General features: G+C 36.4%; 1 protein-coding gene across 1 annotated transcript in view; it reads left to right on the forward strand.

Annotated features, from left to right (window-relative positions):
* LOC124788082 (MAP kinase-activating death domain protein) overlaps positions 1–15,063 on the forward strand; it is a 593,942-nt gene that overhangs the window by 518,836 nt on the left and 60,043 nt on the right. The gene's annotated exons all lie outside the window — the stretch shown is intronic.

A 15,063-nucleotide genomic window follows, 5' to 3' on the forward strand; every position in this document is an offset into this window, starting at 1 on the left:
TTTACATGAGATGAGAATTTCTTTGGGTTTTGTGAAAGTTCATTTGACAGTATTCTTCTATGGTAATCATTAAAGGCTTCATGCATTACTTCTTGGCAGCCAAACATGTTTCATTCAGCATCTCTCTGTCTGTAGCCCTATGTAATGTGTGATAAATGTAAAGACCCTTTGTCATGTGTGTCAAAGTGTTTTACAGTGCATGGAGTATGGATTTAGATATAGTTGTAGATGTTATATTGTACCTCATCGTTAATTGACACACCCATTAAATCAACAATCATTCTGTAGCTTCACATTTTAAAAGCCTCTACTTTTTGTTTTCTGTATGTACTGTTTACTTCCACATTTCATCTCCATATGAGGATACATTCTAAATGGCAAAAATATTCTGGTATTGGTAGATATGTGCAGATGGATATGTGTGTGTGTGCGAGTGTATACCTGTCCCTTTTTCCCCCTAAGGTAAGTCTTTCCGCTCCCGGGATTGGAATGACTCCTTACCCTCTCCCTTAAAACCCACATCCTTTCATCTTTCCCTCTCCTTCCCTCTTTCCTGATGAAGCAACCGTGGGTTGCAAAAGCTTGAGTTTTGTGTGTGTGTTTGTGTTTGTTAGTGTCTCTATCAACATACCAACGTTTTTGTTTGGTGAGTTACATCATCTTTGTTTTTATATATAGTTAATGGAGATGAATTGAGATGGGGAACTGAAATTCAGTAGCAGGAAAAGGAAGAGAATGAAAAATAGAAGGAGAATATTAACTTTGGGGAGAGAAATGAAAGGGGAAGTCACATGGTGGAATTCTGCACAGATCACAGTTTAATCATGGCTAACACAAGGATTGAGAATCATGAAAGGATTTGCATGCTTTGAAGAGACATGGAGGCACTGTAAGATTTCAGACACATTACATTATCATAAGACAAATATTTTGAAACCAGATTTAAAACTTCAGAAGATTTCCAGGGGTAGGTCTGGACTCTGACCATAATTTACTGTGGAATCGTAGGAAGTTAAGGAGACGGGACCTGAATGAATTGAAAGAACCAGAGGGCACTGAAAAGTTTCAAATTAAGCATTGGCCAGCAATTGATTGAAATAGGGGGAAGGAATACAAAGAAGACAAATGGTTAGTTTTGAGAAATGAAATATTGAAACCAACAGAGGATCAAATGTGATGTGATGATGGGATGGTAGTGAGAGAGGAGGTGGGGATGCCCCATTGAAAGGGGTGGTGGTGGGGGAAGAGGTGGGGAGGCCCTGTTGAAATCTTTGGGTAGCACAAGATGTATTGAATTTATTGATGAAAGAAGAAAATGTAATTGCAGCAAACAAGCGAAATAGACATAAGAAAATACTGGTGTCCAAAAACTGAGATGGACAGAAAGTGCAAGATGATTAAGCAGGAATGTCTAGAGTAGAATTGCAAGAAAGTAGAAGCACATGTGACACAGGAAAGGTAAATGCCATCTTTAGAAAAATTGAGGAGACTGTTGGGGAAAGAGAAGTACTTGCATGAATACTAAGACTTCATTGGCGGGTCTTTACTAATTAAAATAGTGAAGGCTGAAAGGTGCAATAAATATCTGGAAGGATTGCTGTACAAAGGAAACAAATCTGGGGGCACTACTGTTGAAAGGAAATGAGCATATGATTTTTTTATCTTAGGAGAGTAGTTGAAGAATATGCAGCTGAAATTCTGAGCGTATCATGGCTAAAATACAGAGAAGGAAAGATGTCTAGAGCTTGTACAGATACAAGACTGCAGTTGCAAGGATTGAAGGTGATAATTGAGAAGAGAGTTTTAGCTTATCCCCAATGTTACTCAGTCTGTACCATGAGTACCATGAAAAGAAAACGAGAAACTTAGAAAGGGAATTAGAGTTCACATAGAAGAATTTAAAATGCGATGACATAGTAATTCTGTCAGAGATAGCAAAAGACTTGGAAGAGCAATTGAACATAACAGATAGTGTCTTCAAGGAAGGCCTGAAGACGAATATCAATACAATTAAACAAGGAAATACAGTTGATTTAAATTAGGCAGTGCTGACTGTATTAGATTAATAAATGAGATACGAAAGGTACTGGATGAGTTTAGTTGTTTGAGCAGTAAAATAACTGACAATAACTGAGGTTATAAAACCCAGACTTGTAACACGAAGGAAAATAGTCCTGAAAAAGATAAATTAATTAACACATAATGTAAATTTAAATGCTAGGGAGTCAATTTTGAAGTTACATTTCCAAATTGTAGCCTTGTTCAGAAGTGAAATCCTGATGATAAATAGTTCAGACAAGAAGAGAATGGATGTTTTTGAAACATGGTGCTGCACAAGAATGGTGGAGATTAGATGGGTAGATTGAATAACTAGTGAGGAGATTGTGAATCAAATTTGTGAGAAAATGAATTTATGACACAGTTTCACTGAAAGAAGGGATTGGTTTATAGGACACAGCATAAGTCATCAAGGAATTATGTTTGGTAATAGAGAGAAGAGTGAAGGGTAATAATTTTAGAGCAAGACCAATCGTTAACTACAGCAAGCAAGTTTGAATGGATGTAGGCTGTTGTAGTTAAGTGTAAATGAAGAGGCTTGACCAGGTTAGACAAGTCAGGAGAGCTGCAAGAAACCAGTCTTCAAACTGAAAACCACAACAATAACAACAACAACAATAATAATAACAAGGGGAAAGGAATACAATATAAAATAAATGAATAGCTTTGAGAGATGAAATAGTTAAAGTAGCTTAGGAACAATTAGGCAGAAAGGCAAAGCACAATAGAAATTCTGAAGTAACATAACATATTGAATTTAACTGACAAAAAGAAAAAGAACTATAAAAATGAATCAGGAAAAAGTAAAAACTATGTCTAAAAAGAGAGAGTGACAGAGATGAGTAAAATGGCAAAGCAGGGATGCCACAGACAGGAAAATTGAGGAAGCAGCTCGAAATAAAAATAAGATATGAAAATCAATAGCCCAGATTGCATGTCAGTACTAAGCAAAGAAGTGAAAGCAGAAAGCTGAAAGGAATATGTGGAAGGAATGTATAAAGAAAACAAATTTGAAGACAATATTATGGAAATGGAAGAGGAAATAGGTGAAGGTGATACAGAAGATGTGATAACTGTAAGATCAATTTGACAGAGCACTGAAGGATTAAAGTCAAAACATGGCACCTGGAGTAGCTGATATTCCTTTGGAATGATTATGTTCATTATGAGAACAAACCATGATGAAAATGTTTCACCTTCTATGTGAGACATACTAAATACCCTCAGACTTCAAGAAGAATGTAATAATTACAATATCAAAGAAGGAAGATGCTGAGCAGTGTAAATATTACCTGAATATCAGTTTAATAAATCACTATTTACAGGAGATTGGAAAGCATGGAATGAAAGAAGATCTACAACTTGTACAGAAGCTATGCTGCAGTTGTAAGAATTGAAGGACATGTAAGGTGTGCTGTAATTGAGAAAGACGTGAGATGGGGTTTTAGAACATCTTCCAGGTTCTTTGGTCTTTTCATTGAACAAACAGTAAAGGAAACTAAGGACCAATATGAAAATGGATTTAAAGTTTGTAGATAGGAATAAACACAAGAGTAACCAAATACATTATAATTTTGACAGTGACAGAATTAGACCTGGAAGTTTAATTGAGCAGAATGGATAATGTTGTGAAAAATAGTTTCTGTGATGAAAATCATCAAAAGTTTTGGCACAGAAAATCAGGTGAGCCTGTGGGAATTAGATTAGGAATTGAAACACTGAAAGTAGTAGACAACTGTGATGCTTCAGTCTGTACCTACAGTTCTAAAATGAAATAAAGTTTATTTTATTACATTACCACAACAATAGAATACAGTGCATGTATAAGAATTCAATGTTTATGGCTCATCTAAGTCAAAGTGGTTTCCAAGTGCCACTGCATTTTGTTGCTGAAAATGTTGTTAATCAAAAAATTTAAATGTTTCTAAATAATTAAGATAGAGTTAATTTAAAATTACCATTGTCAACAGATGTGAGAATTAAAGTTTAGTCAATTGTTTACTGTCCTCTGATGTTTGTGCAAAGTCTGATGGATCGTAGGACCAGTTGGACTTGACTGACTCACTAATCGTAAATTCTCCCAAGTCCCATTGTAGACACTGAAACACCAACTAATGATTCTAAGTCCTAACAACTTTTAGTGTATAGAGCCCATGTACAGCACCATGTCCATTCAAAAGTTAAAGTACTATAAGTAGCTCATGATACACAAAACACGAAGTCCCTGTGAAAGTTCAAGTCATGGCTCTAACATTTCTCACGCAAATAATATATCAACGTGCCTAAACTGTCCGTACCAACACTGCTAGCTCACACAGTTACATCTTGTAGAGTACATTTTTACAGCCTGTCTGGGCGCCACCATTTCTTCAAGTTTCTGGATTAGCTGAACGACATACAGTCTGCCTTTACTAAACTCTGCAAGTTTGTCACAATTATTAGGTAACTTAATGTTCTCACAGAACATACAGTGCCCTCAGATGTCAAACATGTAGGGAATGACTTTGTTGATATGGAAAGGGAGACAGTTGACAATATGGAGGTGCTGTGGGTTGACACCGTATTTGAGGTGGGTAAATGTTTTTATGAGTCCACCTTGAAGCAGAGATCCCAGAAAGGTAGCTCATTCAGGGGTGCACTTATCATAGGCCCATATCATGTAGCTCCTACTAATGTGTCTGAACCAGAAAAGTGGTTTGAGATGTTTCCTGAATAGGAAGAGTTCCTCTCGGAGACCCATTAATTATCCTAAGAGGGTTCCATACAAATATTCAAGGTAATTCAGAACTTTTTTCTTGATTTCAACTTTGAAAGTGAAACAATTATTAGTCACAAAGAGATTGGAACAGATTGTATTGCGTAACAGGATGTTAGTGTATAGGGATTCTGTGTTTGTAAGGAGTTTAGTGGCAATGGTCCAGAAATGATGGGATGGCAGTGGAGAAGAGATTAGTGTCTTGGATATAAGAAATGAGAGTGTAAACTGTCAGTTGCAGATGCTGGTCAAGCCAAAGGATCTTTCTCTGACTGTGCTATAGCCAACCATGTTGAGAAGACCAGGAAGGAGACATAAAGAGCTGATTTGTTGAGCTTTGGTAGCAGGAAAAATTTTAACGTACAGTCTGTAGTTAGTATGAGAAGGGAGGTGGATTCAAGTGGCTGGTTCTAGGATGTACTTAATGTTTTAAGATACCCTTAGCACTATTTTCTGATCTATTACATGTGTCAATGTGCCACCGATCATTTATAAGCAGATGACTAGTTGCCTTTCTTCTTTTTCATTTCTTGTTTGCTGTTGTGTCATAAGCACTGTATTATTTAATTTCATAAGCAGCATATAATGACTGAGAAGATCAAAGGCTTTTGATAAATTCAGAAAGAATGTACCTACAGTGTACTTATCATGAAATTAAGCATCAAGGACGTGCGTCGGGAAGTTCCTGATGGTTTTTTCAGTTGATCAGCTTTTCTCAAAAACATTTAGATTCTTAGACCTAAGGGTATTTTATTGTTGTTGTTGTTGTTGTTGTGGTCTTCAGTACAGAGACTGGTTTGATGCAGCTCTCCATGCTACTCTATCCTGTGCAAGCTTTTTATTCTCTGAGTAACTACTGAAACCTACATCCCTCCGAATCTGTTTAGTGTATTCATGCCATGGTCTCTCTCTATAATTTTTACCCTCCACCCTTCCCTCCAATACTAAATTGATGATCCCTGGATGCCTCAGAATGTGTCCTACCAACCGATCCCTTCTTCTAACCAAGATATGTCACAAGTTCCTCTTCTCCCCAATTCTGTTCAGTATCTCCTCATTAGTTATGTTATCTATCAATCTAATCTTCAGCATTCTTCTGTAGCACCACATTTCGAAAGCTTTTATTCTCTTCTTGTCTGTGTTTCACTTCCATTTATGGATGGCTACACTCCATACAAATACTTTCAGAAAAGACTTTCTGACACATAAATCTATACTCGATGTTAACAAATTCCTCTTCTTCAAAAATGCTTTCCTTTCCATTGCCAGCCTACATTTTATATTCTCTCTACTTCAACCATCATCAATTATTTTGCTCCCCAAATAGCAAAACTCATCTACTACTTTTAGTGTCTCGTTTCCTAATCTAATTCCCTCAGCATCAACTGATTTAATTTGACTACATTCCATTATTCTTGTTTTTCTGTTGTTGATGTTCATCTTATATCCTCCTTTCAAGACACTGTACATTCTGTTCAACTGCTCTTCCAGGTCCTTTGCTGTCTCTGACAGAATTACAATGTCATCGGAAAACCTCAAAGTTTTTATTTCTTCTCCAGATTTTTCTTTTCTTTCCTTTACTGCTTGCTCAATGTACAGACGGAATAGCATCGGACACAGGCTACAACCCTGTCTCACTCTCTTCTCAACCACTGCTTCCCTTTCATGCCCCTTGACTCTTACAACTGCCATCTGGTTTCTGTACAAATTGTAAATAACCTTTCGCTCCCTATATTTGACCCCTTGCACCTTCAGAATTTGAAAGAGAGTATTCCTGTCAACATTGTCAAAAGCTTTTTCTAAGTCTACAAATGCTAGAAACATGTGTTTGCATTTCCTTAATCTGTCTTCTAGGATAAGTTGTAGCATCAGTATTGCCTCACGTGTTCCAATGTTTCTACGGAATCCGAACTGATCTTCCCCGAGGTAGGCTTCTACCAGTTTTTCCATTCATCTGTTAAGAATTCGTGTAAGTATTTTGGGTATTTTATTATGATAAAATAAATCAATACAAACATTACAAAATGCCTAGTTGCAGTTTCTTATAAAAGTATTCTACATGGTGGTCAGAAAATGTCTGAAACCCTTGAAGGGATGTTGCAGGGCAGGTTGTACTGAGACATAAATGTTAAGAAAAAAATTTGATACATTGCACCATTTCGGAGTTATTTAGAATTCAAGTTATTCAACCAAGTCTTTGCACATGCAAATTCAAGTTTCAGCTAGCCAAACAAAACACTTGTTGGGCAACATTACCTCTGGCAGGTCACTTGAATGTGAGCTCAGGATGCCCTGATTGGCTAAAAAAACACATGGAATGCTAACTCAAAACATTGTGTTGCTTCATGACAAAGTCCCATTCTGCTAGAGTCAATCAGAACCATGTCCAGCAGTTTGGTTGGGAGCAATTCAATGGCCCACCATACAACCCCAATTTTTCATCATCTGGCTACCATTTGTTCTTGATCCTGAGACATGCTTTTGGAGGTAGGCACTTTGATAGTAATCATGACGCAAAAAACCATGTTCTGTAGTAACTACGGTATCTTTACTGGTGGCATCTTGCTATGAAGAGGGCATAGAAAGTTGGTTTCTCATCATGAGAAATGTCTGAACAGTTGTGGCAGCTTTGAGGGAAACTAGCTTAAGAAATGCTCTTTCTTGTAAAAATAGATTTTGGTTTGAAAAAATTATTTTTATAAGTTTTTTCCAAAACGTTTCTTACTTGCTGGAGATGCCTCAGATTATGTCAGGGTTGGCAATGGACTTGGAAGATCATTTGAATAGTGTCTTGAAAAGAGGTTGTATGATACATATCAACAAAAGTAAAAATAAGATAGAAGAGTGTAGTAAAATTAAGGCAGTGTTGTGGTAATTAGATTGGGATGTGAGGCATCAAAAATAATAGGAGAATTTTGCCATTTCAGCAGCAAAATAATTGATTGTGATGATTATGGTGATGATCACTGAAGTAGAGACAATTGCAAGAAAAGTGTTCCTGAAAAAAAAAGAAATATAAATTTAAGTGGATGGAAGTCTTTCCTGAAAGTATATGTTGGGGTGTTGCCTTAAACAGGAGTAAAATGTGGTTGGGAAACAGTACAGACAAGAAGGTAATAGAAATTTATTAAATATGGCACTGCAGAAGAATACGGAAAATTGAGAGGGTAAAGGGATAACCAACGAGGAGGTCTTCAACTGAACTGGGGAGAAAAGAAATTTATGGAAAAACTTCATATAAAGAAAGAACTGATATACAGAACACATCAAGGTATGGTCAGTTTGGTGACCAAGGGAAGTGTAAGGGGTAAAAATTATAGAGGGAGACAAAGGCTTGACTGAACTAAACAGGTAAAAATGAATGTGGGTTGTAGTAGCTATGCCCAGACGAAGATACTTAAATAGGATAGCGTGGAGAACTGCACCCGTGTTCTTTGGACTGAACACAACAACAACATCATTGTGTGGCAACATTTCTCAGGTTTTGATCTGTGTCACATAGTAACAAACCCAGTATTCCCTTGTGTAAAAACTAAATGAATGGGCTACACCTCATTTGTTCTTCACTGATATTTAGTACATATATAGCACACACTTAACTGCCATATGCTGTACAGAAGCACTGTCTCAGATCTGTTTGTCACTAAATATCTGATCAATTAGTCTTTCACACATACAAGTATGTTCATATTTGGTGGTCTTATGTATAATTAGTGGCCCAAATCTATTTGTCACTAAACATCTGATCAGTTGTTCTTTCATACAAACGAGTACGTTCAAGTTTGCTGATGTTATGTATAATTAGTGGCTGTTGTATGAGATGAATAGCTTAAACATTTGATCCAGTTTTGTACTTCGCTTTTTAAACACTCAAAGATATTCTGCTAACATGAAAGGCTGTTAGAGGCAGTGAAATTAGTGTCCAGGCAGATAGGTATAAGACAAAAAATGATATTTAGGACAGCAGTAGAGGAATTTTGCAAAGCAGAAATAATGAACTCTATTTTCAAATGTTCTTTTTCAAAGGTAAATCTAGGTGTACTGTCCCATGTAAATTCTCACACCACTGCAAAGATATTAGTGGCAGCTGCATAGAAAAACTGCTAGTCACTGAAATGAAATAAGATTTCTTGGCTTGATGGAATTAGTATCCAGTTCTAAACTGAATTTGCATCTAAATTAGTCAGTCTTTTAACCATTATACTCTGTAGATCACCTGAACAAAAAACTAATCCAACTAGTTGGAAGAAAGCACAGGTCATGCCCATCTACAATATGGGTGGCAGAAGTTACCCAAAAAACTACCATCCAGTATCTTTGACATCAATCTCTTGTAGAATCTAAGCACATATTCGAAGATCAAACATAATGAAATAGATTATGGAATGACAACCTCAATGCTTGCCATCACAGATTGTGAAAACAATGGTTGTGCAGAACCCGAATTGCACATTTTTCACATTACATTCTGAAAGCCATGATTCAAGGTAATGTGGTAGATGCAGTATTTTATTGATTTCTGCAAAGGATTTTAATCAGTACCACACTAATGCTTATTAAAAAAAGTACCATCATGTGGAGTATCAAACAAAATTTGTGACTGAGTTGAGTAATTTTTAATTAGGGAGATGCAGCATGTTGTCTTGGATGGAGAGTTATTGATGTATAAAGAAAGGAAGTAGTTTGGTACCCTTGCTATTGATGTTACATATTAATGACCTGGAAAACAATATTTATAAACTGAAGTGACAGATGTTATGGGATAGCGGTGACATGCACATATACAGATGGCAATAGTATCATGCACGCTGGGTATAAAAGGGCAGTGCATTGGCAAATCAGTCTTCTAAAATCAAATGATTCATGTGAAAAGGTTTCTGATGTTTTTATGGTTACATGACTGATTTAACAGACTGTGAATGTGGAATGGTAGCTGGAGCTGGACACATCTTATATTCCATTCTGGAAATTGTAAGGGAATTCAATATCTGGAGATCCACAGTGTCAAGAGTGTGCTGAGAATACTAAATTTCAGGCATTACCTGTCACCAGAGACATTGCAATGGCTGATAGCCTTCTGTTAAAGACTGAGTTTAGCAGCATTTGCATAGAGTTTTCAGTGCTAATGGACAAGCATCACTGTATGAAATAACTGCAGAAACCAGTGTGGGACATATGATGAACATTACCATTAGGACAACGCTGTGCAGGAAATTACCGACCTAAATACCTTTGCTAACAGCATGACATTGCCTGCAGCGCCTCTCCTGGGCTCATGACCATATTGGTTTGACCCTGGATGACTGGAAAACTATGGCCTGATCAGATGAGTCCTGATTTTAGTTGATAAGAGCCGACATTAGGATTTGAGTGTGGCATAGACCTCAGAAACTCCTGTACCCAAGTTGTCAATAAGGAACTGTGCAAGCTGGTAGTGGCTCCATAATGATGTGGGCTGTCCTTACATGGAACGGACTGGGTCATCTGCTCCAAATGAACCAGTCATTGAATTGAAATGGTTACGTTCACCTTCTTGGAGACCATTTGCAGCCATTCATGGACAACAATGATATTTTTATGGATAACAATCCACCATGTCACCAGGCCACAATTGCCCATGATCAGTTTGAAGAACATTCTCAACAGTTCAAATGAATGATTTAGCTGCCCACATTGCGCAATGTAAGTCCCATAGAACTTTTATATGACAAAATTTAGAGGTCAATTTGTGTGCAAACTTCTGCACTAGCAACTTTCGCAACTGTGGATGGCTGTAGAGGCAGCATGGCCCCTATTTCTTCAGGAGAGATAGCCCATGACTTTTGTCACATCAGGGTAGTAATGCCAGATCTTTTCCAGATGATGCAGTTATCTATAATGTAGTAGACATACTCTCCTGGAAAACACTGAAAAAAAACCTGGACACAGTCTTGATAAGATTTCAAAGTGATGTAAGGATTAAAAACTTGCTTGAAAAGTTCCGAAATTTGAAACTATCCATTCCACAGAACACAAAAACATAGTATTCTATGAGTACAGTTGTCTGTGGGTCACAATTAGATTCTGTTAATTCCTACAAATACTTATGAGTAACAATTTATAGTGATACGAAATGGGATGATCACATATGTTCAGTTGTAGGTAAAACAGGAGGCAGAGTTTGGTTCATTAGTAGGAAACTGCAATCTGCTAAGAGAGTTATATACAAAAAACTTCATGTGATCCATCCTAGAATATTATTTAAGTGTATAGTACACGAAATAAAACTTTCGTCTTGACCACAAGGTCTTATTATATTCTTTAATCCATACACTTTACAGCATTAAACAATTTTTGGTGTAATTAAATCAAAATAAAAAGCACACATTGAGGAGCTTGTGGGGAACACCAGTTGAACACAATATGTACCAGCAAAATTTGCACATACCAATATACTATTGATTGAAAATATTGTGCCAAAGTTAATCACATGATGCATAAGAGCAAACTGGCTTATGTTTGGATGATAAAGAAAACAGCTCTAACAAAGGGCAGTACCACACAAAGATGACATTCTCCTACAATGAATATTTTTTTTTTTAATTTACAGAAATAAGAGTATACATTTTACAATAATATACACACACTAGCATATGTGTATATACTTAATGTCATATAGAATGTTTAAGAACAAAAGACATTACATGAAGTAGACATTTTGTTATGCAATTAGTATGCATAAAAATTACATAAAAATATAAAGAATATTTAAAATATAAGAAACAGCTTTAAAAGAACTAAAGCCAATCCTTATAAAATGTTAATTGGGAGCCACTTTGGGTACTTTTAGTATGTCACATTACACATCAGTATGTAGCACCTTGCACAACCAGAGCTCATGTAGCTCCTAACAACATGAACGGTGTGAAGTAATGCCTAAAAATTAAGATGAGTTAAGATGAATGGTAAAAACAGAATCAGAGGCTAGCTGTCACTGTTTAAGGTCACACCATCAGAGGATTACATTTTCAATCATTATTCAGTCACTGTATCCACTGATGAGGCAAACAACCTAGTGTCCATAGCTTAGCAAGCTGAATTTACAAAAACAATAAGTGTGCATTCTATGGTCATCTAAACACAGTAGCATAAATGCATTCACTCAATGTTGTGTGTGTGTGTGTGTTTATATTTCTTTTTAAAGAATAAAGGGAGGCACTATGGGTATTTCTGGTGTGCTGCATTGATCCTCAGTATCTAAAGGCAGCCTGCTAACTGAGGACACCATATGGTTTGCCTCATCAGTGAGGTAGTGGCCAAATGATGACTCAGAATGTAATCATATGACTCCACAACCTTACATAATGACAGCTAGCTGTTGATTCTGTTTTATCATTCATCTGAATCTTTAGGCATTGCTTTAGGCCTCATGCTGTTGTTATGATTTTTGTCTGCTTTGGTAGTTCAAGGCACTACATATCGAAGTCAATACACTGTACCAAAAATGCCCCTAGTGCCTTCCAGTTATCACATTGAGTAGATTTGCTTCTGTTTTGTTTATAGCTAGCTGTTCTTATATTTGTTTTTGTGTTATTTGTACACAAATGTCTACTTCATACAGTGCCTGTTGTTCTTTAAAAGAAAATTTTTATAGGTTTTAAGAGAATGTATACATGGTACTATGTGTAGATCATTGTAAAATGTACACTTGTTATTTTTGTAAAGATGGCTCGCTAAGCTATGGTCACTGAATAGTTTGCCTCACCAGTGTGCCAGTGGCCAAATAATGAGTACTAATTTAATACTGTGACAATGTGACCTTAAATAGCAACGGCTAGTATTTGATTCTGTTTTTACCATTCATCTTACTTTTCAGGCATTGCTTCAGGTGATTCATGCCATCTTTAGGATCTATGTGATGCAACACACTATGTTCTAATGTGTAACACAATATACTAAAAATACCAGTAGTGGCTCCCAATTAATATTTTATACAGATTAGTTTCAGCTTTGTTTATAGCTGTTTTCATATTTTTATATTTCTTATACTTGTATGTAATTTATACACTGAGTAATCACACAAGAAAATGTCTACTTCATGCTGTATATCTTACTCCTTAAAAAAATCTATACGACATAAACATATACATGTATACTATTGTGTTTATATGATTATAAAATGTATGCCTATTTCTTTGTTAATTAAAAAATGTATTTCTTCTAAGACAATGTTATCTTTGTGTGTTAGTGCCATCTGGCAGAGCTGTTTTCCTTATCATTTCATGGTCACACATAAGCCAGTTTGCGCTTATGCTTCAGGTGATTACTTTGTACCAATAGCATTTTTATAGGTGCAAGTTCTTCTGGTACATATTCTATTCAATTGGCGTTGCAAATTTGTTCTCAATGTGTGCTTTTTCTTTTCATTTAGTTCCTTTGAAAATAGCTTAATTTTAAGTGTGTAAGGATTAAAGAAAGATAATAAATGCTTGTGGTCAAGACAAGAGTTTTATTGTAAGTGCAGTCTGTGAGCGTCATGTTAAATAAGGAAACTATGTATATGCTAGACCTCATACAATGAAAGCTTTCATGACCTGATATTTCAGCTGCTGAGAATTCTTCCGGGTTGTATGGCCGTGGTCCATGAAACTCTTCTATCCCTGACGTTTCATCCAAAGCTACATTGGACATCTTCGGAGGTGCTCCTGGTTGTGCTGATCTTTCGGAGTCGGCAAGACTCAGCACAACCAGGAGCACCTCCGAAGATATCCAATGTAGCTTTGGACAAAACGTCAGGGATAGAAGAGTTCCGTGGAACACAGTCATACAACCTGGAAGAATTCTTGGCATATGCTATTACTCCCATTTATTGCTCTCATACTTACCTCAGAGGCAAGGTTAGGCTAATTACAGTGTAGCTGAGGCATTCAAGCAATCATTCTTCCCTGTATCCGAATGCAAATTAAATTGAAAGACACCCTAATATGTAACACAAGGAGAAGTACTCTCAGCCATAAACTTCACATTGGTTTACAGAATACAGATGTAGACGTAAAAATCACCAGTCAAAATCGTGCAGTTTGATGGACTTTTAAGCTAATTAGAAGCCATTCTTCATTTTTTAAACAAAAAACATAAATATTGTTCTACGTTTACATCTACATACATGCTCTGCACACCTCTGTTGAATGGTGGAGGGTACCTCGTACCACTGTTAGTCACTCCTTTTCCTGTTCTTCATGCAAATAGAGCAAAGGTAAAATGACTGTCAATATGCTTCCATATGAGTTCTAATTTTTCTCGTCTTTTCAGTCCTTTCACAGACATACACTGGTGACAATATTATCACTCAATAGTCTATTGCAAATACCAATTCTCAGAATTTACTCAGTAGTGTTTGACGAAAGGAACATCTTACCACCAGGGATTCCCATTTGCTTTTTCAGAAAATTTCCATAATATTCACATTGTATTGACTGAACATACTGGTAAGAAATATAGCAGCACACATCTGAATTGCTTAGACGTCTCTCTTTAATCTGACATCGTGGGGATCTCGAACATTTGAGCAGTACTCAAGAATGGATCATACAAGTGTTCTGTATGGGGTTTCCTTTATAAGTGAGCTATACTTTCCTAGAATAATCTCAATTAACTTAAGTCAGCCATTTGTTTTCCCTAAAACCAACCTTATGTGTTTGTCCCAAATCATGTCCCTTTGCAACATTATGCCTATATATTTAATTGGCATTATTGTATCAAACACCATGCTAATAATACTGTGTTTGAACGTTACAGATTTGATTTTCCTACTTATTTACTTTAATGTAAATTTTTCCATATTTAGAGCAAGTTGTCATTCAACATACCAAATAGAAATTCTGTCCTGTATCCTCCTAGAGTCATTCAACAACAACACTTCCCATACACTACAGCATCATTAGCAAACAGTGTGCTCATCTATACATCAAATTGTTTATGTATATAGAGATCAAGAGTGGCTCTATCTCATTTCCCTGAGGCACTCCTGATGATACCATTGTCTGTGATGAACTCTCACTGTCCAGGGCAAAGTACTGGGTCCTACTCCTTAAAAAGTCTTAGAACCAGTCATAGAATTGGGAACTCATTCTGTGTGCTTGGACCTTCATTAACAGTCTATAGTGTTGCACTGTGTTAAATTCTTTCTGGAAATCTAGTAATATGGAATCTGGCTGTTGCTCTTCATCCACTGTTTATATGGTATTATGTGAGAAAAGAGTGAACTGAGT

This window comes from Schistocerca piceifrons, chromosome 3, assembly GCF_021461385.2.
Source record: "Schistocerca piceifrons isolate TAMUIC-IGC-003096 chromosome 3, iqSchPice1.1, whole genome shotgun sequence".
NCBI lineage: Eukaryota > Metazoa > Arthropoda > Insecta > Orthoptera > Acrididae > Schistocerca > Schistocerca piceifrons.